At 41.6% G+C, this 23,622-nt stretch overlaps 1 pseudogene; it reads left to right on the forward strand.

Moving 5' to 3' along the window:
• Positions 1-11,154: 11,154 nt before the first annotated feature.
• Positions 11,155-15,155, forward strand: LOC107573668 (putative nuclease HARBI1; annotated as a pseudogene).
• Positions 15,156-23,622: the final 8,467 nt, after the last annotated feature.

Consider the following 23,622-nt stretch of genomic DNA (forward strand, 5'->3'; position numbering starts at 1 on the left):
AGCTTTATGCTTGATTTATTTGTAACACATTAACCTCAAAACCTTTTCAGCTTTTTTCTTTCTGCAAATTGTATGGTGTAGCGATATGATGACAGCACCCAAAATACTATCAAACACTCCAACGCAGCTCCATTCTTCGCGAAAGATGGATAAAAAGGCCCAAAATTATATACAAAAAATTATATACGACCCGCCAAATGCTGATTCACACGGGACTAAAATTATCACAGGACCTCAGTGTTCGACGAAATATGGTAGTTCATTTACGGATGAATTTTTACTTTACAAATTACAGACATGGCCGATTCGCACGGGATTAAGATCACAGACAACCTCCACAATTATTACAAATGACTGGAGGTCACCAGGTAATACTAATCCCGTGCGAATAGGGTTTAAGACTGTTTTTCCACTGGTCTTCAGATTTATCGATACCCAAATCTGCTCTCAGGTTAGTTTAACTAAAGTCAACTAAACATGGGGTTAGGGAGATTATTTTAACATAGATAGTGGATATCAGCTGTCTTTGACCAGGGTCGAGGTTGAGAATTAAATCAAGTTCTAAATCAGTGGGCCGATTGGGAAAATTGGGAAATAACTTTTGAATAAAGTGCTTCACTTGAAGAAAAAAAAAAGATGGCTATTAGGAAGACAGTTAAGAATTTAACTGAGAAAGAAGAGAATATTTATTTTTCATGCAAGTAATTCAAAGTAGAAAGGCCCTTACTTGCCCAAATATTGAAGACACGGTATGAAAGGGGCAGGAGAAATAAGTGATTATTTGAAATTGGCATGTAAATTGGGAGCTTTGTGCAAACCGAATTGTTTCCTAAATTGAAGCCAAATCTTAATAGTGTTAATAACTACTGGGTTGCTCAAAATTTTGTGTACCTCAAGAAGAAGCTGAGAACAAATATTCGAAAGTAAGGAATGCTAAACCCCCATCCGATATGGGAAGCTGGAGAACTTATTTTCTTATACGAGCTGGCTTGTTACTCCAAAGGAACCCATTCAATTGCTGGTCTAAATTAATTAAAAAATAATTTATTAATGCAGACTGGGACATGCTGAAAAAGATACAAGAATTGTGGCAGGATAACCATTTTAATAAGATTCGAGCGACATGTTAAAAATGGGGAGAGGGAGCTCCATCTTGCAAAATCGAATTTATATTTGTCCAAAAGTGGTATAAAATTCTTAAAAAACAAGTCTTTAAACGAATTAGTTATAAAAATGCCCAGATATTTAAACCCATCCAAGGCTAACTTGAAAGCTAAATTTTGCCATTTGATTAATTAAAAATAACTAACTTTTTTTGAAAATTTTACTTATAACCTGGTAGGCAGCCAAACTGCAATTTATTATCGATCAAACAACCCAATTGTGGCCTCAAAGATATCCCTCAAAGAGCAAACATTTTCTGAGCAAAACAGCTCAACACTTTCAAGACTTCCAACGTCTTATTTCCACCACTTACATGAAGGTCAACCCCCCTTCTTGTAATTTAAATAATAATTGGACAAAGAGTAAGTACAAGGGTAAGTGGATAAACAAAATGTACATTTACCAAAGAAAAAAAGGGAAAAGTATAAGTATAAAGAATACATAACATTACATCTTGCTGAGTGTCCCAACTCCAAAGTCTTACAGTCAATGGGTGTATGCAGCGGCAGAAAAAGAAATCCAGCCTCTGACTCATGAATTAAATTAAATAAATAGAAACAGAATAAATGTAAAAACCATAAGTACTACCTACTACAATGGAGGGAAGAAAACGTAATAAAATAAAAATTCTAATAATAATATTGATAATAATATAAATAAAATAATAATAAGAGCACATTCAAACATAACACAATAAACAATAAAAGCAAAAATATGTACACATACCCATATACAATATGCATTCACTGAATATACCAATAATATAAACATAAAGGGTACAGAACGAATCTAAAATATTATGACAACACATACTATAGGCATCACAGCAAAGCCTAAAGAGCGGGTGAGTATAGCGACCAAGAAATTGCAAAAACTAAAATATAAAATGAACAGGGGGGTTGCACACAGCCCATCCATAATAACAAGTGGCATCTTATAAATCTAGAATAAACAGAACATAGGCATATTCAGATGCAACAACCAAGCAATAATCAGTCAACCACTTAAGTCTGTATAGGAATCAAAACATTATACAAACACTCCTCAATCTTGACTCACCAAACCGAATCAGCCACAAATTACTGCATCAGATGCTATGGATTTAGTTCTCAGCAGAAGGTAAAGATGCAATGTAGTCCTTAGCTTCAGTGACCGATGCAAGTTTTCTCCTATCTCCCTCCTTCGTTACGATAGTAAGCTTGGCCGGGAACAACAGCACTGGTTTTAGGCCCAGTTTGTAAAGTTCACGCAACACTTCTTTGTACTTGGAACGTTGTTCCAGTAGCTCCGGAGCATAATCCTCGTAGATAGCAATAGGAGTGCTGCGATAGTAAAGCTTTCCCCTCTGCTCTCTAGCCTCGCAGATGATATTTTCTTTCTGCTGTGAAGCTGGATGATAACAGGCCTAGGCCTCTGCCCTGGCCTCGGTTTGTCAGAGAGTGACAGATACGCTCTATCACATTCTGGTGGAGATTCTAGGACTCCGTCCCCAAACACTTCTGCGAGTAGCTCCAAGAAGAAGACAGAGGGCCAAGGTCATTCAATGGATTCAGGTAGTCCAATTATTTTTATGTTATTATGCCGACTACAAGATTTTATGTCTTTGGCAGTTTAGCGTTGCTCTCTGTTAACATGGCACATGTAGTTTCTCAGGCATGTATGCGCTCATCCTGTGAATTTGTGTGGGTCTCGAACGAAGCAATCTTCGAGGTGTGTTCCGTCACGGTAACTTGAATTTGGTCCAGCACTGTCGAAACAGTGGTTTTAAAGTCTGCAGAGAGAGCAGACCGGTGTTCCTCCAGAAGGTTAGCAATAGCTGCCATGCTAACATCTTTACCGTTATCTCCGCACACCTCAACTTTCTGATCCTTTTTGCCTTGTTTTGCTGATTTAGCTGCCATAATTTGATACAGATATGTGTATGATGACAATATTATCCAATTAGTAGTAAAATAGAAATAAGTCGTGGGTGTCAGGGAAACACCTCAGTCACTCACGTCGCCGCCGTCACCTACCTCGACCCACACCAATCACCCAAGTTCTAATTACCCGCACATGCAGTCACTCATCAAGCTAGCTATATCACCACACTCCACTCAGTCCCACGCTGTCTGGTCTACAGTTCACTTGCTTGAACTATGCCTGACTCCTAATCTGATACTTACCTGTTGCTTACTTACCCCTAGAAGCTCCTGTTCGCCGCAGATCCCGTTCTTCCCCCCGGATACCTGCAAAGGACGAACCAGCAATTACCCAGAGCTAAGAACCCAAGAAATCTCTATATCTTCTCATATGGAACACCTATAGTACCATAATCAACTCATATGATGCTTTCACTGATCATTTCTAGGAAGTGTTTGGTTCTGCTACAGGAATCTTATCCGTCTCAGACCAACTACTGTGGCTGTGTCAAGGCTCCTCTACCATCAGCGACTTTACCCTGCAATTTTGGACGCTAGCGGCGACTAGTGGCTGGAACAAAGCTGCCGTCCTTTGTGCCTACCAGCAGGGATTGGACCCTTGCATTCGCGCTCAAATGGCCATCTACGATGATACGATGGGTTTAGAAAGCTTTGTGTAGAGAGCCATATGCATCTCCCAACATTTGTCAGCCTGTCAGCCCGACGAAGCCATCCACCAGGTGCCTGGAGCTTCTTCTTCGTGGGCAAGAAGGACGGGGGCTTGAGGCTATGTATAGATTATCGCACGCTGAACTCCCAGACGGTGAAGCTGCCCTACCTACTTCCCCTGGTCCCAGCCGCCCCCGAGGAACTCCGTGGAGCCCGCATCTTCTCCAAGTTGGACCTGCGAAGAGCTTACAACCTCCTTCTAATCCGGGAAGGCGACGAGTAGAAGACGGCATTCATCACTCCCACAGGCCACTATGAATAACGGGTCATGCCGTATGGCCTAGCTAACTCACCGTCCGTCTTCCAAGGCTTCATGAACGAGGTGTTCCTGGAGTTCCTTCACCGCTTCGTGATCATCTACATTGATGATATCCTCATATACTTCCGGAACCTGGCTAAACATCGCCACCACGTGAAGCAGGTCCTCCAGAGGCACCGACAACATCACCTTTTACCTTAAACTGAAGAAGTGCGAATTCCATCGCTCTACAGTTCAGTTCCTCGGTTACATCAACGGTTACATCATCTCGGTTACCCTCCTCTGAGGTAAGCCCAAGTCCCTGTCCTGAATCTCCAACATCCATGAAGCATTTGAACAGCTCAAGGAAGTCTTCAGCACGGCCCCTATCCTTCGTCATCCCGATCACCAAAGCTCCCTTTGTGGTGGAAGTGGACGCCTCCACCACCGGAGTCAGGGCCGTGCTGTCGCAGCAGTATGGTGAGCCTCCCAGCCTCCATCCTTGCGCTTACTACTTCAGAAAACTGACCCCAGCGGAGCAGTACTACGACATCGGCAACTGGGAACTGCTCGCCATCAAATTAGCTCTGGAAGAGTGACGTCACTGGCTGGAGGGAGCCCACCATCCTTCCATTGTCATCACCGACCATAAGAATCTACAATATCTCACAAATGCTAAAAGACTCAACCCTCGTCAAGGCAGATGGACATTGTTCTTCACCTACAGACTTTATTAAAGAATGTGCTGATTTTATATCCGAGTTAGTGCTGGCTGCAGATAAAGTTTTAATTGTTGGTGATTTTAATATCCATATTGATAATGAAAAAGATGCATTGGGATCAGCATTCATAGACATTCTGAACTCTATTGGGGTTAGACAACACGTCTCAGGACCTACTCACTGTAGAAATCGTACTCTAGATTTAATACTGTCACATGGAATTGATGTTGATGGTGTTGAAATTATGCAGCCAAGCGATGATATCTCAGATCATTATTTAGTCTTGTGCAAACTTCATATAGCTAAAACTGTAAATTCTACTCCTTGTTACAAGTATGGTAGAACCATCACTTCTACCACAAAAGACTGCTTTGTAAGTAATCTTCCTGATTTATCCCAATTCCTTAGCATATCCAAAACCTCAGAACAACTTGATGATGTAACAGAAACTTGTTGGCATTAATGGAAGTGCATTAGCATGGTTCAAATCGTATTAATATGACCACCATCAATTCGTAGCAGTGAATGAAGAGGTATCATATCGATCACAAGTGCAGTATGAAGTACCCCAAGGCTCAGTACTAGGGCCGTTACTCTTCACGCATTACATGTTACCCTTGGGAGATATCATCAGGAAACACGGTGTTAGCTTTCACTGTTATGCTGATGATACTCAGCTCTATATTTTTTCGTGACCCCGCGAAACATACCAATTTGAAAAACTTGCGGAATGCATAGTCGATATAAAAAGCTGGATGATGAGTAATTTCTTACTGCTAAATTCTGAAAAAGCAGAGGTGTTAATTATAGGACCTAAAAACTCTGCATATAATAACCTAGAACACTCTCTAAGACTTGATGGCTGCTCTGTCAATTCTTCGTCATCAGTTAGGAACCTAGGTGTGCTATTTAATAGCAATATTTCCTTGGAATGCCACGTTTCTAGCATTTGTAAAACTGCATTTTTCCATCTAAAAAATATATCTAAATTATGACCTATTCACTCAATGTCAAATCCAGAAATGTTAATCCATGCGTTTATGACCTTAATGTTAGATTATTGTAATGCTTTATTGGGTGGTTGTTCTGCATGCTTAATAAACAAACTCCAGCTGGTCCAAAATGCAGCAGCTAGAGTTCTTACTAGAACCAGGAAATATGACCATATTAGCCCGGTTCTGTCAACACTGCACTGGCTACCTATTAAACATCGTATAGATTTTACAATCTTGCTTATTACTTATAAAGCCCTGAATGGTTTAGCACCTCAGTATTTAAACGAGCTCTTGTTACATTATAGTCCTCCACGTCCGCTGTGTTCTCAAAACTCTGGCCATTTGATAATACCTAGAATATCAAAATCAACTGCGGGCGGCAGATCCTTTTCCTATTTAGCGCCCAAACTCTGGAATAACCTACCTAACATTGTTCGGGAGGCAGACACACTCTTGCAGTTTAAATCTAGATTAAAGACCCATCTCTTTAACCTGGTTTACACATAAACACACTAATACACTTTTAATATTCAAATCCGTTAAAGGATTTTTAGGCTGCATTACTTAGGTCAACCGGAACCGGGAACACTTCTCATAACACCCGATGTACTTGCTACATCGTTAGAAGAATGGCATTTACGCTAATATTAGTCTGTTTCTCTCTTATTCCGAGGTCACCATAGCCACCAGATCCAGTCTGTATCCAGATCAGATGTTCACTGCAGTCACCCGGATCCAGTACGTATTCAGACCCGATGGTGGATCAGCACCTAGAAAGGACCTCTACAGCTCTGAAAGACAGCGAAGACCAGGACAACTAGATGAGCCCCAGATACAGATCCCCTGTAAAGACCTGGTCTCAGACGACCACCGGGACAAGACCACAGGAACCAGATGAGTCCTCTGCACAATGTGACTTTGCTGCAGCCTGAAATTTAACTGCTGGTAACTGAAAAATGAGTGTTTACTATTGTCATTTTGCATTATTGACACACTATTTTCCTAATTAATGCTGTTCAGTTGCTTTGACACAATCTGTATTGTTAAAAACGCTATATAAATAAAGGTGACTTGACTTGACTTGCCACATAAGGGCGTCAGGAGCCGCCCCTGGAGGAGGGGGTAATGTCAGGGAAACAGCTCAGTCACTCACGTCACCACTGTCACCTACCTCGACACACACCAGATCCCAATCACCCGTGTTCTAATTACCCGCACCTGTAGTAACTCATCAAGGCTATATCACCACACGCTGTCTGGTCTACAGTTTACTTGCTTGAACTATGCCTGACTCCTTATCTGATACTTACCTGTTGTTTAATTACCCCTAGAAGCTCCATCAATCCTGTTCTCTGCCTATTCCATTCTTCCCCCCCCGGACACCTGCAAAGGATGAACCAGCAATTACCCAGAGGTAAGAACCCAAGAACTCTCTATATCTTCTCGTACTCTCCAGCCGTCTGTTTACTCACCTCCTCGGTGTCAATAAACCCTCCTGTTTGCATCCATACATTGAGTCTCTGGCTTGTAGTGTGACCGTGGGTTTTTAAGGCAGTTATAGAATAAAAAGTTGCAGGAGCAAGACTCAACACGTCTCTACGCCATGAGATCAAAGCCTCAAAACTGGACCATTATTTTAAGGTGAAAAACTAGTTAACCCTTCAGTAATTACTCAAGCGTTACCTCATCAGCCTGCAAAAACTACTAGTGATTTCGATCATTATTTTAAAGTGAAAAATATGTTAACAAGATAAACAATTTAACCCCTCACTAATACTCAAGCATTACATTGTTACAGTTGTTGTTACAGGATGTTGGTGATGGAAGTCTGTCAAGAGAGTGGGATCTAAGTTGTCATCAAGTGGTACCTAAGATCTCTCCTGGGCGCATACCCTTCCCAGTCGATTAGGTATTCAAGAAGGCCACCACAGGTAGTCCAGAATCTCAATTCACAGAATAGATGGATTCCTCATCAACTACCATCGGCACTGGGGGGGGGGGGTCGTCACTGGGGTCAGGCTCTGTGAATGCATCAGAGACAGGTGGGTAGTATGGTTTGAGGTGGGAGACATGAAAGGCTGGGTAAATACGATAATGTGCAGGGAGCTGTAATTCGTAAGTGACTGCACTGATTTGTCATACAACCTGAAAGTGACCAATGTACTTTGGACACGGCAGATGCAGTCTGATGTCCCTGGTTGAGAGCCAAACTTCTGCCCAGACTGATAGGTGAGGGTATCAATTCTTTGGACATCTCTGTGGCTCTCATGATAGCACACTGCCCACTAAAGGTGGTTGAGAGCTTTGTCTCAAACCCTCTCACTCTTCTGAAACCAGTAATTGACCGATAGTACATATGATGGTTAGCCTGATGAAGTGAAATGTGGTGGCTGGAAACTGAGTATACATTGGAAGAGAGTAATACTGGTTGCAGACTGATGGAGAGAGTTGTGCATACTTGGCCCAGTCAAGAATGTCCTCAGGAAGCGACTAATCTCCTTATTTTTCCTCTGTGTCTGATATTCAGATGTTAGAATTGCAGTAACTCCAAGGAGAGAGAAAAAGGCTTTCCATACAAGCAAGATCAATTGTGGACTGCAGTCTGAAACAGTGTCTTCTGGGAGACCAAAATTATGAAATACCTGGTTGAACATGGCCTCTGCTGTCTCCATGGCGTTCAGAAGTCCGTTGGTTGGAACTAGTTTACATGTCTTTGAGAATCTGTTCACAATCACAAGTATGCAGGTAAATCCAACCGAGGCAGGGAGATCCGTTGTGAAGTCCACTCCTAGGTGTGACTATGGATGTCGAGGAACAGGCACAGGAAGGAGTTTCCCGGATGGAAGGTGAAGTGGAATAGATGTTAGAATTGCGGTAACTCCTAGGAGGGAGAAAAAGGCTTTCCATAAATGCTAGATAAATTGTGGACTGTGGTCTGAAACAAAGTCTTCTGGGAGACCAAAATGATGAAATACCTGGTTGAACATGGTTTCTGCTGTCTCCATGGCGTTCAGAAGTCCGTTGGTTGGAACTAGTTTACATGTCTTTGAGAATCTGTTCACAATCACAAGTATGCAGGTAAATCCAACCGAGGCAGGGAGATCCGTTGTGAAGTCCACTCCTAGGTGTGACTATGGATGTCGAGGAACAGGCACAGGAAGGAGTTTCCCGGATGGAAGGTGATGTAGAACCTAGGAGACGTGCAATACTGTCACCCCTGGACATAGCACCTTTGTTCATCGATATTCTACTAAATGGGACTGATTATAAGGGAGGAGGGAAGCACTGGTTCTGGTTGGTCGTCTTGGAGACAGGATAGAGCATTTGCTCTAACATTCTTGGAACTGGGTCAATATGAAATAAAGTTTTAAGAAGTTAAGTATAGTGCCAATCTTGCTTGTCTTTGATTTATTTGCTTAGCTTCTCTGAGATATTGGAGGTTCTTATGATCAGTCAGAACTAGGGATTCTCATTTCGGTTACGTTTCAGTACCGACAACCGTTACTTGTTATCTGAACATTAATCGTTAACTGATAAGATTAGAATAATAAACTAGCATTAAATAAAAATAGAATGGAGGAGTGTCTGTAACCCATTAAAAATACAAACAATTTTTTATTTTAACGTGCAAACAGCAGCATACAGAATAACAGAGCAAAAACAGAACCTGGATTCACACCTGCAGCGCTTCTGAGAACACAAAAAAAACTAATAAAAAGATCAAATAAATTGGCCTACACTAAAAAATTTCAATGAAATAATTAACATTAAGATAACACACTGAATCCTTTTTTTTGTCAGACATAAAAATAAATAGCAGGTCTACCTAGCCTAAAATTTCAACGTGCTGTGCGGATAGTCTGGAGTAGAGCTCTGTGCGGAACTGTTTCGTAATGCTGCTCCCGCTGAATTTCTGACCATTACCACCACTCCCGCAACGTGTGTGTTCCGCTCCCATGAATTTTGTGCCCGCTCCCGCAAACATTCTTATATTTTTTATAATTTCCGCACTATCAATGTGTGGGTATTGAAATCGCTTTTGAACGAGCACTCGCTGTACATTTTTGTTATGACCTCGAATTTAGGTTAGAATGCCAATTAGTTATCTGACTCCATTTTTATAAATTATCTAGACATATCATTATTCTATTTTACTCTTTACTCTTATTGCACTCTTTCATACGGTTCTCACTGTCGCATAGGGTCCTCGCATCTCACATCTGCGGATCACAAACTTGTCCAGTCTGATCGATAATCAGAGGTTATGGCTAAAGCAATTTAACAATGCCGTCCATGCTTGCTAGCATTAAAAGGTACCCATTTAGCCCCATACAGTCACCTATATAACAAATTAATTACAGCCAAAACAATAATCAGAGGTTATGGCTAGTAGTTCCCTTTGTCTAGCCCCCTATAGTAATTGTGGTTGCATAACAACTTAATTACAATCAAGCAGTTAATCAGAAATCTAGATTCTCGCCTGATGTGCCTCATACAATTCGAGGTCTAGTATGTTTTAACCCTGGATGCAGATTTGCAGTAACAAAGGATACATGAAGTAAATAATTTCAGAGTAAGTCAGAAAATAATCAAATGTAACAATTTATTATCAGTCCGGTAAATATGTATTATGCCAACTATTATGCATTCATTTTTATTTCTATTATGACAAGTGCTGCAGTCCCTGCTGCAGAGAAACACCCCCATAACAGGATATTACCACCTCCATGCTTTACTGTAGGAATGGTGTTATTTGGATGGTGAGCTGTATTGGATTTCCGCCAGACATATCGTTTGGTTTTGAGGCCATATAATTAAATTTTCATCTCATCTGACCATAACACCTTTTTCCATGTGGCTTCAGAATCTTCAAGGTGTGTTTTGGCAAAGCTCAGTCATGACTGAATGTGGCCTTTCTTGAGGAGTGGTCATTTTTAATCCAAACAGCAGTTCAAAGCAATGCAAAGGCTTTTTTCTTGCAACATTTGTGGAGAATTTGTGATATTGTTGTCGCATGCAAACAATGACCACTCTTTGTCATAAATTCCTGCAACTGCTTCAGAGTTGCTGTAGGCCTCTTGGAAGCCTCTCTGATCAGTTTCCTTTGAAATGCCTTTTATAGCCTTTGAAATTTTTTTCTATCCATCTCCTGTGGCCTGTATCACGAAGCCGGTTTCAGTTTTTACCCAGGTGAGTTTGCATTCAGTTTGAGCAAACTAAACTCAAGAAGATGGGTTGGTTTTGAGCATGTTTCATCGCCATGGTAACTTACACTACACAGTTACCCTGCTCCGGAGAAGGTTTTATTCTGGGTTGGAACTGGCAAACCCAAACTGGACCAATCAGCTGTAAGCAAAGTGATGTAAATATGACGCATCACAGTTAACCCTTTACTGTTTGTAGGGATGGTTTCACCGTTTTTGGAGAACCCCATTGAGATCGGGGTGAAGGGCACTTCGACAGGAAAGAATTTTTAGGGACAGGTAAAATCCGTTAGCTTTTCCCAATGACTGTCTGTACGAAAGGTATAATTTTTCAGCAGATGGTATAGTTTATCTATGCTGGCTTCTTGAGCCGCACATTAACAATATGACACGCCGAAGCCACGTGCTGACTGTACCGCAAATTGTATGCATTGCTTTGCGGTACTTTGCAAGTGGTACATATTTGCATGAGGTGGGTGATGCTGAGAACATCAGCAAGAACACCACCAGCCGAACGATCAGAAAAGTGGTCTCTGCACTGCAGGAATACATTGATGTATTCATTGTTTTTCCTTGCCATGTAGACGCGCTGTGTATTAAAGAGGGCTTGGTGAGATTATTTCAAATACAGAATACCTATTAAGAATAGTCTTATGATAAAAATCTTAAAGTTAACCAATGTTTTTAAAAGGATTCCCAAGGGTCATAGGTGCCATAGATTGCACACATATTGCAATTTCTGTAGGCCTATGTGAGCATGAGGCTGATTTTGTGAATAGGAAGTCTACTCACTCCCTCAATGTTCAGGTACAATCTGTTTAATGCACATTTTTGTATGCTTTTAACAATATACAGTCAAACCAAAATTTATTCAGACACCTTAAACATTTAGCACATTATCACAGTTTATTCAGTATATTTTATAGTTTTGAAAATGATAATAAAATATGACAAGAACTCAGAGTTAAACTGTCAGAACGAATTCATCTTGATAATGTCAGATAACACTTAAGCAAAACATGGTCTGGTCAAAGTGTCTGAATAATTTTTGGTCCCCAATTTGTATTAATTTTACTGGTAGTCTACTGTATGAAGAATTTTTGGGTATAATATGTCACTGTTTACTATATTTTGCTATCCTCACTTAAATGAACTATATCCACACGTAAATGAACTATAGTGTCCTGCACCCACTAGTAAAAAAATATCAACAATTATATCTGGTGTCCGAATAATTTTTGGTTTGACTGTATGTGTAGTCAAATCTGATATAATTTTAATTATGGTCAACCTGTTACACTGACATACCCATTAATTGCAGATGACTTGTGACCATCAGTACATGATTACAAGCATGGATGTTAGATGCCCTGGGTCTGTGCACGAGTCTACATTAAGTCAGCACTTTGAGGAAGGTATTGGAAGAACAAAACCCCAGCAAGCTTACAATAATGGAATTATATTGTAAACTTGTATATTTGTTTTATGCTTATTAACAGGGCTGTTTGATGGCCTCTTGGTTGGAGACAGCGGTCAGCGATCCTTGTCAGCGATTTTTATCCCGAGACAAGGTCCAAACAGCAGTTCAATGCAGCCAACAGCAGAACCAGGGTCAGAATTGAAAACACTTTTGGGATCCTAAAGGATCCCAAAATTAATTCAATTGTCTGTATTCAATTGTCCGTATATTGTGTGCTGGATACTAACCCCTCTAGAAGATTCTATATATGTGTGTGGTGGCTCCAACAAGGTAACTGAATTTCCCCCAGCTGAAAAACACATTAGGTTTCTGCATGTTATATTATAGTTTTAAAAAGGATTAATCTAAGGCTGCATTTACACTGGCACAAAAAATCTGATCTTTCGCTCACACCTGACACAGAATCGGAATTTGTTGCACACGTGTAAACACAAAAACCTGCACAAGAGCTGATTTTTTTGCATCAGATCTGAGCCACTTCCAAATGTGGATTTTAATCGGATACACATCTGATATCTGGACAGCCGACCTACGTCTAAACACACATATCCGTTTCCTCAAAGATTTTTAATGGCGTTTTAATGCCCGCATGCTGTATGCGCTTGCATTTTATTGATATGGAAACTTTTTATAGGTAAGAAATTGCACATTCAGGAGCTGGTTTTCAACCCCCGCCCAGTGAATTTTGAAAATACAACAGCTAAAAGCTACATGTATTTCTCAGCAATGATGTGATAACTTAACAGTTTTTGTAATTAACCCGACAAGCTTGTTTGCAATGCTTCACAATAATTTTATAGGTAAGAAATTGCACATTCAGGAGCTGGTTTTCAACCCCCGCCAAGCTAAACAGCTAACAAGCTAAAAGCTACATATATTTCTCATCAATGAGGTGATAAGCAGTTTTTGTAATTAAACCGACAAGCTTGTTTGCAATGCTTCACAATTGCTCGCTCGCACGTGGGTGCATGCGTTCGTTCGTTCTCTCTCTCTCTCATAAATTCGAATTCATTTCAATAAATATCATCTTTTTTTCACTAAAGAATTCTACCTCTAACGAGCTGTAGATAAAATAGTCTAACAAATTAAAATTACCGTTATTTTCCGGTCTTTATCCGTTCAGTCAGATTTTGTGCTGCAAAACATCCATGACAGCCGTTGTCCATGCTGGCAAATAATAATGGCCATTCGACGTGAATTATATAAATAATTTTAAAAGCACGGCTATTTAAAACCTGATGGTCTAACATGTGCATAGTAAAGCGATTACTGCAGACAATCCTTTTGGGTCGGAATTAGGCTAATGTAAACACAACTGGTATCCGATATCTGTGTCTAAAGTGAATGTAAACAGACGTGCCAAAAAATCGGATATGGTCAAAAGATCGGATCTGTGCATTAAGACTTGCAGTGTAAACGCAGCCTAAGTTGTGTTCACATACCCTGTATAAATGTAGCCTGTTTGGAGGAGCCAGCACCTGGATCTGAAAAAACACCACCAGTAATACCATCCATGATGGGTTGCCCCTGCTTGCGGGAAACAGCCTACTCCTCTGCCACTGTATATCCTTGAGGCCCTTGTTGGGGCGGTGGAAATCTTGTTTATTCTTGAAAAATATTATCTATCCCTATTAAGTGCACTTATTTTTTTTTATAAAATCACATTACATCAAATCTGCTTGGGTTATGGGTTCAATCAGTTTTATTGTATTTGGAAAACTATAAAGTAATTGTCACGGTCTGTAAGAGGCGAAGACTCAAGTGCAGGCAGATGGGGTGTCTTTATTTATAACTCACAAAAATAAACAAAAACACAACTGACACCCCCCCGAAGGGGAAAAAGGCAGAGTAACATAAATGCTCACCACGAGACATAAACAGAGCACAGGGCAGTCACAAATCAAAGGCATGAACCGATACCTATGTGAGACAAATGAACAGAAAACACAGGGAGCTTATAAGGAAGAGGCAATCAGGTAAACAGCTGGGACAAATTAATCAATGAATAAGGTAATGAGAGAACAGGTGAGTGGAGTGAAGGTAAAGGAGTCTGAGAGGATGGGAAATAGTGACCTCTGGTGGTGAGAGGGAGAAACACCAGACCCAGACCCCTGATAGGACCCTTCCTCTAAGGATGGTGAGAGGGAGAAACACCAGACCCAGACCCCTGATAGGACCCTTCCTCTAAGGAACGGCTTCCAGACGTTCCCGAGCGCCCAACCAGGGGGACGGCAGAGTGGGGGTGGAGAAGAGGGAGGGATGGGGGGCCCAGGTCTGTGTGAAAGAGGGGGACCTGGGGACTGGGGCAGAGCCGGCGGGATGGGGACCCGGGGCAGAACCAGCGGCCACCACAGTGGTGTGTGTGGAGCTGCAGCCTTGGAATGGGCAATGGCATTTGGGAGAACTGAGCGGACCCCGCTGCCTCGGGGGGAACTGTGAGCGGACACCTCCGCTTCAGGGGCACTGTGAGCGGACACCACCACTTCTAGAGCCTTTTGAGCAGACACCGCCGCTTCTAGAGCCTTGTGAGTGGACACGCCACCTCGGGGGCACTGTGAGCAGAAACCTCCGCTTCGGGGGCACTGTGAGCGGACACCCCCGCTTCTGGACGCCTCGGGGGATCTGTGAGCGGACACCTCCGCCTCAGGCGCACTGTGAGCGGACACCACCACTTCTAGAGCCTTTTGAGCAGACATCGCTGCTTCTAGAGCCTTGTGAGTGAACACGCCACCTCGAGGGCACTGTGAGCAGAAACCTCTGCCTCGGGGATTTTGTGAGCAGACACCGCCGCCTTGGGGGAACTGTGAGCGGACACCGCCGCCTTGGGAGACCTGTGAGCGGAAACCTCCGCCTCGGGGGAACTGTGAGTGGACACCGCCGCCTCGGGGGAACTGTGAGTGGACACCGCCGCCTCGGGGGAACTGTGAGTGGACACCGCCGCCTCGGGGACTTTGTGAGTGGACACCGCCGCCTCGGGGACTTTGTGAGGCATCTACAGCCTTGCATGAGCGGCCACCCCCGCTTCTGGAGCCACGCTGCGTCTCAGCCCGGGATGCCCAGAGAATGACACCAGAACCTGGAAGTGGCCGGCACGACCTGAGGAAGTTCTGGAACGGCAGCCCAGACTGGGAGGGGGGCACCCTCCAGCAGTTCCACCTCCCTTAAATAGATGATGTGGTCGACCATCTCCCAATAGAACCACGTTTCTAGCTCCCCCAGCTCCTCCCAGTTGACGGGCTCGTCCATGCCCGCTGGAAACAGGTGGATGAGGGTGTTCTCCTCAAGCCCTAGCCCCTGGCCTGCATCGAAGAGGTCCTCGACGTAAAGCCCAAAGGGGTGATTGTCTTGTGGGCAGGGATGCGGCCCATTGGCAAGGGTATGGATCCTCGGTTGACCGGGAGCTGGGTATAAATAAAATCCCCATTGCCACTGAGTCTTCAAGTGGCTCATTTGTATTGTCACGGTCTGTAAGAGGCGAAGACTCAAGTGCAGGCAGATGGGGTGTCTTTATTTATAATTCACAAAAATAAACAATATACACCACTGAAACCACCCCGAAGGGGAAAAAGTCAGAGTAACATAAATGCTCACCATGAGACATAAACTGAGCACAGGGCAGCCACAAATCAAAGGCATGAACCGATACCTATGTGAGACAAACGAGCCCAGAACAGAAAACACAGGGAGCTTATAAGGAAGAGGCAATCAGGTAAACAGCTGGGACAAATTAATCAATGAATAAGGTAATGAGAGAACAGGTGAGTGGAGTGAAGGTAAAGGAGTCCGGGAGGATGGGAAATGGCGACCTCTGGTGGTGAGAGGGAGAAATACCAGACCCAGACCCCTGACAGTAATGTATAAATGGGTAACACTTTATAATAACTTTCATTAATAAATCATTAACAAACATATAATGCTTAATGAATCATTAGTTAATATATATTCAAAGAGTTAGAAATGTGAGATAATGTGCTTATTATTGTTTTCTAATAAACTTATTAAACATTAGATAATGTTCAAGAAAATCATTATTTCATGTAAGTTAAATGCTTACAGATGTCATTAAACTTTTAATTCATATGATCAAGCACTTGTTGAAAATCTACAAATGATTTTAACAGATGATATAAAATGATTAAAAGCTTGTGTTAATGCACGCTGCTATTTGCTGCTATTGAGGTGTGATATGGGTAAGTTTAGGGACAGGTTTGGTGGTATGGGTAGGTTTAAGGGTTGGTTAAAGGGTCAACAGTGTACAGGGGTCAATTTGATTACTGTTAGAAAACACTCTCGGTCTTGTTAAGAGAATGTTTCAGATATGCCTCACCCCTCCTTTTTTCCCCTCTCTCTAACTCTTCTATATACAACGCATTCTCTCTGAATCCCCCCTTCTGTATCCATCTCTCTCTCTTGATATTATGTTTTAAATATGTCTTACTCATATGCGAGGTATGCATGCTTAAATGTATACATTAGCTTCTCTTGGTTTAAATGTCCCAAATAAGGACATGATCAAACTGTTTATATTATATTGTTTTGATAAATTAACAAGTATTTTCTTTTAAAACATGATTTGTTTTTTCATGTTTATTTATGATTCAAGGAATATCCTGTTTAAAGCTGCAGTCCGTAACTTTTTTTTTGGTTAAAAATGATCCGAAATCAATATTTGAGCAAGTACATAACCAGCCAGTGTTCAAAACTATCGCCTTACTTTAGCCCGATTCACAACGGTTAACTTATAATAATGTGTTCTAATTTGAGTGGTACGGGTAGGTTTTCGCGGGAAATTCGAGCATGGCACTGTGTCATTACGTCACGTCTGTAAACATAAAGAAGTTGTCCCGGCTACTAGGCTATCGCATGTGAGGATCCTGCAGGTGGCGGATCATTTATAGCCTTTTCTCACAGCAGCCAGAATAATTAAATGGATCATTTTGATGGCAGATTGTAATCCAGAAAGGATTATGTGTTTATGAGACACATGTGAATGAAATTAAATTATATTCCAGTTATAAATATGCTTCTGATTACAGATAGCCTGGGATTACAAAGATTTGTATTTTAAAGAAAACCAGTTCGAAGGGAACATAATTAGATTTTTGGGTTAAAAGAATTTCTTAATATGAAATTCGAAGAGTATGACAATTAGATTAGACTGTGCAGAAATTGAAATCTACACGCTAATACACACTATACTCATTGTAAGGCCTCTGTGAACAGACACAAATGAACGATTGAATCTCCGCATTCCACCGGAAAAACTAAGGTCTCCTCCCAACCGTGTGAGAGTCATAAAACTGAACCACGGTCAGCCCAGGCGCCAATTGTCTCAAATAAGTTTCTGTCCCTCTCAGCTTATCTTTACGAGAAACACAAGGAGAGAGTGATTTACAAAACCACCTCCTGGGTCGGCAAGCACTAAGACGGCAATAACTGACCCCTGCATCTGGACTCATTTAAGCAACAGAACGTCAGTGTTGTCTCGTGACTGGCTTCAGCATAAAGAAACTATCTAATAAACAACAGAACAAAGAACCTGGTATCTGGAAATGTTCCAGCGACAGACACTCCTGGACCCCATGACCGTTTACCGTTTACCGCATAAATTGATAATCTGATTAAAAGAAAGCGACAGATTAATAGCTCCATATCCGAGCAAGAAGAATGGCAGATCTCCCCGTGACATTGTCATGACCTCATGACCTCTCCCCTTTTCTCCCTGCATTCCAAAAGGGACGCACCCTTTTCTCTCCTTCGGTCAGACAAAGGGACATAAAACTTACAACAGACAATTTCAAAAGACAATCATTTAAGTTTAAAAAGGGCAACTATATCCACAAATAATATGTTTACTGTCTTATATACGCTTGTTGTGTTTATTGTAACCTATGACGTTTAGTCAATGTTTTATAACCCCTTTTAGTAGATAAAAGTATTAATGTGTATGCAAACTACCCAATATTTTAGTTTGAATGAAAGCTTGCTTTATTCGCCGAACATTGGTGTGAATGAAAAATTGGTATCCGGCATCATTTTCTGGTGATAATATTGTTTATAAGAAGTTATTAAAACTTGCAGGAATACTCCCCACGGGAAACATGTGACCCATGCCTGATCAGGGAACAGTGTGGGGCGTGGCTAAGCCTGGCAAGTAATGTCTGATTGGAACAACGATCTGGGGGATGGACTTATGCCGCGGATCAAAAACCCAATGCAAGACAGAATCAGGGCCTTTTGCCTTTGTGTTAATCGCACTCCAACTTGCGCTCACAAGCTGCACCATCAAAGCGATCGGTCATCCAGAACTCAAACACTCCGTTGAAGCTTTGTGAATGCCAGAGATCTTCGAAAGCCTTAAGTCTTGCAAACTTAAGGCCCGTTCACACCAAGCACGATAACTATAAAGATAACGATAAAGATATAGTTCTAAAAATCGTTCTCAATATTAAAGAATAGCATAGTTCACACCACAACTATATCGATAACGATACAGAGGAACGATATCGTTGTGATCACTTTCAAAACGATTTTTTTCCAGCTGATGAACGATAAAACACTGACAGCCAATCAGAATCCATCCTGCTGTAACAAGCTCAAGAATATAAAGCGGCAGACGCGCGTGCGCTTCGAAGGAACAGACGATATCGTTCGCTGGTGTGGACGCTAATATCGTTATCTTTATAGTTATCGTTCTTGGTGTGAACGGGGCTTTAGACTCTCTCAGAAGAACTGCTCAAGCCTCTGCATCACCAAGAAACCAACCAATCTCCGGAGGGCATTTCCAGAAACTACGTCATCCAGACGCCCAATCAGCAACCAATTAAAAGCTGGGATTCCCTCAAGCAGCCAACTAGGAAGCTTTTCAGCAAAACGCAAGTAACAGGCAAAATCTTTTCATCTCTTGCTGAACTGGTGAATTGAGTTTAAGCATTAAACGTAAGATAAATCTCTGCTTTGTGATTCTCTCAGGTTGAATTTAAAGAACTCGTGGAAAACAAGTGTTAGAACTTTGGGAACTTCATGCAAACTCAGTTAACTCATTTTCCTGAACCTGTTGTGTGTATGTTTGTGTGTGTGTGTGTGTTTTAGCTTAGTTTAATGTAATCTAGAATAGCCAATAAATTCTTGTTTCATTTATAAAGAAGTGTTGTCTTGTGTCGTGAATTTTTAAAGTTAAACCTTGCCCAGATCTTAAGCCCTATTCGCACAGGATTAGTATTATCTGGGGACCTTGTGTGATTTTGAAATTAACCCCCCACCTCTGAATTTCGTGTGGTGCATTCGCACGGGATAAGCGAAGCCTGTGATTTTAATCGAATTTACCGACTTATCTACCGGATACCCGGATATCAAGGCTTTGAGAGTCCCGTTCTATGGTCCAGATGGATTTTAAAAAAGAAAATAAACTAATATAGTTTTGTGCCCTGTGACATTTACATTTCACCAGGTTAAAATAGTATCTCAAGCTTTATGCTTGATTTATTTGTAACACATTAACCTCGAAACCTTTTCAGCCTTTTCTTTCTACAAATTGTATGGTGTAGCGATATAACAGCACACAAAATACTATCAAACACTCCAACGCAGCTCCATTCTTCGCGAAAGATGGATAAAAAAGCGCACAGGAAACAAAAACCTCGAAAAATTATATATGACCCGCCAAATGCAGGCCAAATCACAGAGATCTCGATTCGCACGGGACTAATATTAGCACAGGACCTCGGCGTTCTGCGAAATATGGTAGGTCTTTTGCGGGGGAATTTTTACTTTACAAATTACAGACATGGCCGATTCGCACGGGATTAAGATCACAGACAACCTCCGCAATTATTACAAATGACTGGAGGTCACCAGGTAATACTATTCCCGTGCAAATAGGGCTTTAGTTACCTAGCTCGTAGCTTATAACTTATCAAAAGCATGTATTAACCTGTGGCCAGGGAAAATACAAATATTCAAATTGTTAAGATACATGGACGTTAACGTCTCGCTGGAAGAACCCACGCAAGCTAGATAATTCTGCACACAGCTGCAATTCCAGGTTTTCAAACAGAGATGGCGAAAAAGAGGCAAAACTTACAGACTGCAGTTTTAATGATACACTGAAGAGTAGTATACTAGTGTAGAGGCAATAAAAACATTTTTTGCACCAAAATTACAATCTGTTATGTTTTAGCAAGCATTTAGCTAAATTTAACCAGCCACCCCTTACACAAACCTTGTTACATTAGCTAAAAGTCCAATGCCCATTAAGATACTAAATGATTAGTAATAATTGATAAACATTTAGATGATGAATAGTTTTAACTTAAGTTTGGCTACTGCAAAAACATGAACACATGATTAATAAATAGTAAAGATGTGTGAATAGAGTAAATTCAGGTCTCTCGGGACACTTTTTGCCATTGAGATGACTTCTCATAAAGGTATAAATGACTAGTAAACATTTATAAACATTTGCAAATGATAAATAGTTTCCACTTTAGATTAGATACTGCAAAAACATGAACAAATAATTAATAGATTATTTTTAAGATGTGTAAATAGAGGTCTACACAACAAACAAAGACCAACAAATGAAGATATGAACTGAAAGTTTTCTGACATTTGTAAGCATTTCAATTTACATTAAATAATAATATGCAAATCATTAGGTAATGTTTAGTAAGTTCATTAGTAAACATTAACAAGAACATTATCTCATATTTCTAGCTATGTGAATATATATTAACTAATGATCTGTTAAGCATTATATAATGTTTGTTAATGATTTATAAATGAAAGTTATTATAAAGTGTTACCTATAAAGGTAATGTGTACTTACGCATTTACACACAATCAGCAATTTTTGCCAGCAGTTCTCCCAAGCTTTGGCCACTGCAACGGTGTTGCTTTTTGCATTTAATAGGTTTTAAAATTAATCAAACTTACACATTATAATGTCTTGCTACTCAACAGAGAAATGAGCGCACCTACTTTTTTGCATGTTAAACATGATTGGCTATTCGCTACAAACATCAGCCTTGTATGTGCATGAGGCTTAATCATTGATTCATGGTTTCAACCCGAGTTGAGAGAGAAAGTTGATAAGTAGTGTCATGAGACAGATTAATTCGAGTTGGCTTTATCGGGTTTTGTCAACTGAAAACATACTCTGCAACTCTGAGTTTGTTCATCTTGCTTCGTGCTACAGCCCACTGACTTGTGTCGGTCCACAATTTTATCCCAGAGATCGTTTGACAGTGTCTTGCCACCCATAGTTGATTGTTTGCTTCAGTTGCACTACCAAGGACTGAAATGCTCCAGGAAAGCTAGTTAGGTTTATAAACCTGGTTGATTTTACAAGTCATTTTTAGGATAAGTTTGATCCTTTATCCAACTCAGATATTGTTTTTTTTGTTGTTGTTTTTTTTACTTTTTTCTGACATGTTGGTGTTATATCTTTCACTTGAATGTTATAAGTTGCACTGAGTAAATACATCTGGATAAAACAAACAATGTGTCCGTCTTCATTTCAGGCTGCAAAGCAACAAAATGTCATTATTTTAAAGGAGGGGTGGTTCTTTTCTATACCCATTGTATATAGTAGGAGAAAACAGAATATGAAGAGAGTAGAAAGTCAGAAACCTCAGTATTCATAAAAGTGTAGGCGTGATATCCCCGGATATCCTTCTGCTTCAGCCCAGATTCTGAAGTGTGCATCCGATGGACATGTTTCTATCCCAGAAGGCCACAGGAGAGGATACATTATATTCGAACAGGGCAGAGAACAGCAATGTGGGTGTCTTGAAATGTGAGTATTACAAACCAAAACACGGTTCCTTGTGTTAAAATTGCATTTGTTAAACTACTGTACAGTAAACGGTTGAATTGTTTAACCCTTTAAGCCCGAGGTGTACCACCGACAGGACAACTCTTGATCAACTCTTAACGAGTGCTGAGTAGTCCCTCTAAAATGGAGTGTTCTGCTGATGAATAAAAGTTATTTGCTGATAAATTAAAAAAAATAGTTTTCATAATTTACAAAATGTTTTTTGTACTATGTACTGTAATATGTCAGAAACATCATACTGCTCAGATAGTCAGGTCATATGTCATTTGAAGGGTTTCACCAAGTAGAATAAAACATGTATAATTGTTTGGGGCTTTGACTAAACTTGAGCGAGTTTTTGTACAAGAAGTCGCGCCCGGACCCATATGAAAATAATATTTGGATTTTGTATTTGGAAATACACATCATTACTTAGAGCAGATTCTCCTGATTAAAAAAAGCCCAAATTATAATATTGTCACGGAAACGGGTGTGTGGAGGCAGGCAGGACGACGAGGACGACAAGGATTCCAATAATGACATTTATTGTAGACACAACAAGGCAGGTTCAGGTAGGTGAGACACACACTCGGGGTAACATTAACAATAACCGACACTAATGCTCAGACAGACAGGAACTAATATGGGGTGAATAATTAGAGGCAGACAGGTGAGCACAATGACGGTGATTAACTAATGATTAGACGGGCTAAACCAACACAAAGGGAAGAAACCACAACAAACAGTCCACAGGAGCGTTACAGTACTCCCCCCTCCAGGAAGGTGCGTCCTCGCACCGTAGAAACAGAGGGAGGGGCGGAGCGGGACTAGGAGGAGGATCGTCCAACGGCGGCGGAGCAGGTGGTGGAGGAACCCGAGGCGGAGATTCAGGAGGCCATGGCGGAACAGGGGACTCGGGTTGCCATGGCGGATCAGGGGGCCATGGCGGAACAGGGGACTCGGGTTGCCATGGCGGAACAGGGGACTCGGGTTGCCATGGCGGATAAAGGGGCTCAGGAGGCCATGGCGGAACAGGGGGCTCAGGTTGCCATGGTGGAGCCGGGGACTCGGGAGACCATGGCAGAACAGGGGACTCAGGTTGCCATGGCGGATCAAGGGGCTCAGGAGGCCATGGCGGAACAGGGAGCTCAGGTTGCCATGGTGGAGCCGGGGACTCAGAAGCCCTCCGTGGGCTTAACGGGGAAACAGGAGCCCTCCCTGGGCTATACTCGGGAACAGGAGCCCTCCGTGGGCTGAACTCGGGATCAGGAGCCCTTCCTGGGCTGAACTCGGGAACAGGAGCCCTTCCTGGGCTGAACTCAGGAACAGGAGCCCTTCCTGGGCTGAACTCGGAATCAGGAGCCCTTCCTGGGCT

The sequence above is a fragment of the Sinocyclocheilus grahami genome, unplaced genomic scaffold, assembly GCF_001515645.1.
Source record: "Sinocyclocheilus grahami isolate Dianchi unplaced genomic scaffold, SAMN03320097.WGS_v1.1 scaffold2002.1, whole genome shotgun sequence".
Lineage (NCBI taxonomy): Eukaryota > Metazoa > Chordata > Actinopteri > Cypriniformes > Cyprinidae > Sinocyclocheilus > Sinocyclocheilus grahami.